This window comes from Benincasa hispida, chromosome 12, assembly GCF_027475165.1.
Source record: "Benincasa hispida cultivar pf3 chromosome 12, pf3_genome.v1.1, whole genome shotgun sequence".
NCBI classification, from domain to species: domain Eukaryota; kingdom Viridiplantae; phylum Streptophyta; class Magnoliopsida; order Cucurbitales; family Cucurbitaceae; genus Benincasa; species Benincasa hispida.
In genome coordinates, this window is record NC_143489.1 from 20,394,696 (window position 1) to 20,399,334 (window position 4,639).

The 4,639-nt window shown below is 33.2% G+C and overlaps 1 pseudogene; it reads right to left on the reverse strand.

Annotated features, from left to right (window-relative positions):
- Positions 1-1,805: 1,805 nt before the first annotated feature.
- Positions 1,806-3,906, reverse strand: LOC150031852 (glycosyl hydrolase 5 family protein pseudogene; annotated as a pseudogene).
- Between the last annotated feature and the right edge of the window lie 733 nt (positions 3,907-4,639).

Here is a 4,639-nt window from a genome sequence, read left to right on the forward strand (position 1 = left end):
TTGACTTCACACTTGGCCAAATTTCACTAATTAAGGCTTATCTCCAAACTACTCAAGGAAATCTCTTCGATACTTAGAAATTTTCCTTCTCTTAACATAAGATTTAACTTATACTTAGTTATTTCCCTTAATTACCTACTTAAGTAGGGAAATTGAGATCTGGGTTTCACATAAATCATGCTTTGATACCAATTGATAGAGTTGCCAAAGCAAACATAATCATTAAGTACTCTAATTATACTTAATTTGAGTTTAAAAGCATGCTTAAAAAAGTTTTTCAAGTAAAAGGGTTTCAAGGATGGGCACAATGTGATGTAGATGTTGTTCATTTCGTCTTTGAGCCATAAACGCATGCGGTGACTTATTTCCTGCAAAACAGAAAATGAAATATTATATTCTACCATCACAATGATGTTACTGAGTGTATTGACGAAATTTTATAATTTTCGCATTTCTTAGCCAATTTCTATACTATCGGCGCGACTTTTCTTTCTTTTAGCCGCAATATCTAAAGAAAACAATATAAATAACTTGTATTTCTACAATTTATCAATCGTCTGTTTTTAATATTTGAATGTAATGATGATCTTTTGAATTTACCTTAGTTTTTTAACATTTATTTCACTATAAAAGGATGTCGTTTTAAGTTCCATGCATGCATGTGTTTAGGAACGATCCAACTTGAGTCCTAGGGGGTCGGGTCGTTATGGAGACATACCACTTGCACTCTTCTCATTGTAGATATATTTTTGTCCACTTGATTTAACCATAATTAGTAAGTCGATCCTTCACAGATCGTTCGTATTCACAGCTAGGTCAAAATTACCATTTTTTCTTAATAAATACATCTTTCTCCTTAAGCTCCCACTGATCCTCTATTGAATAATTGGTTTATAGTCTAACTTATAAAACATGTCCCTCTCGACCATTAGAGGGTGGGGCTCCTTTGTTCAAGAAAAAGAATCAGTACTTAAGAGAACAACCTATCTGCTAACCCTAAATGTGTAGAAGCGTATTCCATCTTGCAGGATTATGTTCCCAACTATCTATCCGGTCTTGTCCCAAAAATGTGAGGCTTGTTTAGCAATGTTTTTTAACTACTCTTACCTATGCAGATCAAAGGATAATTCTGCATAAACCGGAGTTCATAGTTAGCTCATGATTAAGATCGAGTTACTCTAGGTCATCGAATTGAAATATCAATTTTAATAGTATACGGTTGTTATAAAGAAAAAGTGACTATTTCGTGGTCCGGTCTCATCCAAAATTCTATTGCATAGGATGTCCCTACTCGCATGTCTCCACATGAACGATTTCGGGATCATGTCGTTTGTATCATTATATGAAGTATGCCGCACCCATAGTGTCCTCAGGACGAGGATCCAATCTCATCCAGATACTTATGACCTTTTTGGTTATATACTATAACTTGATCTCTTTCATGTCTCTACATAAAGTAACGGTATTAATACTATAGTCATGGCGTCGTTTATTGGATTTTTGTTACATAATGAAATTTTAATTACACTTTCATTGAATAAATGCTTCAACAATACTTTTATTGATAAATAAAATATGTTTCCATGATTATGTTCTGCGAGTTTTACAACATTAACAACAATCTCCCACTTGGACTAAAACTTCAATGGGCTACTAATATATACAAATAAATAATGTTGAGAAAAGAGAAAATACAACGATTACTTATTAACTTCATTTAAATGAGACATATATTTGAATAATAAATTTTCTTGAATTGAAATAAATAAGGTTTCAACATATATATAATTACTTCTTGACTTCATTTAAATGAGACGTAAATTTGATGGAACAAGTGTAAACCATTGGCTTTGTGGATCTTCTTGGCATTGAGAATCATTCGAACACATGCACTTATTAGTCACAATTCGATGGGAATGAGAAGCTCTTTTCAAGCATAAGGCTTGTCCTTGTTTATCCATAGTGGCTAGTTGTAGTTTGGCATTTGAAGCATATTTCCATACACTTTGTTGGCTTGAGAAATCTTGAGAGAGAATTGGAGGGAGCCCATCTCCTACAGCTTTCAAACACAATATAGATCCCGCCAACCTAATAGGAGCACCGTCTTCTTCATGGCTCCAACGGTTAGAGGTCTTACAGCTACTAATTCCTAGTTGATATTTTTTGTTCATTCGCACACACCCACCACTAAGAGGATGGTACATTATGAATGTTGTTGTGAGATTTGAACTTGAATCTGTGTTAAGAGCAATCATTTTGATTCTTAAGCTAGTTAGGATGAAAAAAAGTAGAATATAGAAAATTGGTAGAAATAAATCTTCTTCTTAAGATATAAATTGAAAATATTTCAAAAAAATTGTAAGTGGAGAAAAGTAACATATAACTTAAGAAGTTGTACCTTGAAGTTTGGTTTGCAAAAGTTGAAATCTCTGAAGAAATAGTTTAGAGTTTTTTGCTCATGCAAAATTTGAGTCTAAGACACCAAAGGTTTCCTCAGCATTTTTTACACCTTCTTTATAATAGTAGCTACCTTGCAAAGCTCATAAGCCCCAATCAAAATCATTTTCGGTAAGATAGGTAAAAAAGCAACTTAAAAATCGATTTTGTCCCTCATTTGTGCCTATTTGGTCGATCCCAAATTCACTCACGAATAGTGGCATTGGGTTTTGTCCTCTGACAAGAAACCCTACTCGGTCTTCAAATCCTTGGTTGACATTAGCACAAAAGGTGTTTAATGGCTTCGACATCCAAAAATCACCCATGTTATTTGTGAAGGAGTACAAGTGAGCCTCAAATACAAGTTTATTGTCCAAGTTGAAGCCCAACGACCCGTTCTTCAAGAAGCTCAGATCGGTGTCGTAGCTTAGTCCAGAAACTACTACTAAAGCATTTGGGTTAATTTGGTGAATAAGCTTAGCTCCTTGGCTCATGTATTAAAACCACATCTCCACGTTTTGGTTTGGTCCTCGCGGTTCGTTTCTCAAGCTCATTGCTACCACCTTTGACATATATATTATCATGCAAATGGTTAGCATATTGTATAAATTCATGATAAAGTATAGGTTCAAATACTATTTGACCCCTATAATTTAAGACTTGTTATATTTTAACCCTTATAGTCCAAATTTAGTTATTAATGGTTCTTTTAATATATCTTAGGATTAACACTATTGTTCATTTATGATAAAAATATAAAAAGTATACAATTATATTACTCTCTCTATATATAAATTTTTAAACATATTCACAGTGGAAAATTGAAAACATGTTGCATTAATCATCCATAAAACTATAGTTATTTAGAATCTTCTTAAAAAGAAAACATACTTGTGATTTGCTTTTCAGGCTTTGTGCTGCCAAACTGATTCTTTGTAGCCATTCTTGAGGATCGAAGTACCGATCTGCAAAAAAGCCATTGCCATCATCATCGTTACAACACCATCTTCGCTGACTTATATGATTATCAGAAACTACCATGACCTCATGTGCAGCAAGTGAATCAACCACTGCTCCATATGCCTCAACGACTGTCCTGTTCAATATAGAAGGGTTGTTTTGAGCTATGCCTGCCATGGCATCCTTCAGATCAAAATTCTCAAAGGATTGTTGAACAGTCAAATTGGCATGGCGTGTGAACATATGAATTGAGTATGTCAAACGCATGCAATTGAACCGCAACTTTGCTATCAAGGTGGTGATATTATCAAGCGGCCTAAGATGAAGACTCTTTGGCAACATAGCTTGCATGTGTCCTGGCCAATTTACGCACATTAACTTCACACGTTGCCCTGTTGTGGCGTCGACAATCCATCTTCCATTGGTTCAAAGAGGCAATGGACAAGTCTTCAAAGTTAACAACGCAAAAACACAAACTAAAGCAATATTTTTCCACTGTTGTCCTTCCATTTTTCTCTTGCTTCAATATTGAACTCTCTTAAGATTGGATGATGATGCAAAAGAGTCACTTTTTCAATATTTATATAAGTCATCAAGCTATATTAAAATCAAAATAGCTACCAAGATAAGAACTTGTAACAAGTAAATGATGAAATGGTCTAACTAAAATTTGGTTTAAATTCTAAATTAAGGATGATAGTTTAGCTTAATGCTTAAAGTAGACTGTAAGGTAAAGATTAGGATGTGAAGGTAAGTTTACCTGTATTTTTTCTAAATACGAGTTGTATGTAAGGAGTTGTTATTTTTCTTTCCTCACAGTGATGTTAATAAATGGATCACACCAAGGGTTTGTTGTCCTTATTCTCTATCTACAGAATCGATAAATGGATTGCCAATGGTTTAATATTTTCCTTTGGTTTTTTCTCTTCTTGGACTTCTTTTAAGTTTATTACTAATGCGAACTAGACTTGTCTGAATAATTATTTCATTTTTAGTTTTTTATTTATTAAAATTAGATTTGTTTCTTCACAATTTCGATTATGATTTTTACCTTACTTGACATGTTTAAATTTTTAGTCAAATTATAAAAATAACAAGTTTCTAAAAATAAATTTTCTTAATTTTCAGAACTTGGTTCCGATTTTTTTAGACAATATTTAGAAAGTAGCGACAACAAAAGAAAAAAAAAACCATTAGGTGAAGTAGAGTGGTTATAAGCTTAATTTTCAAAAACAAAAAATCC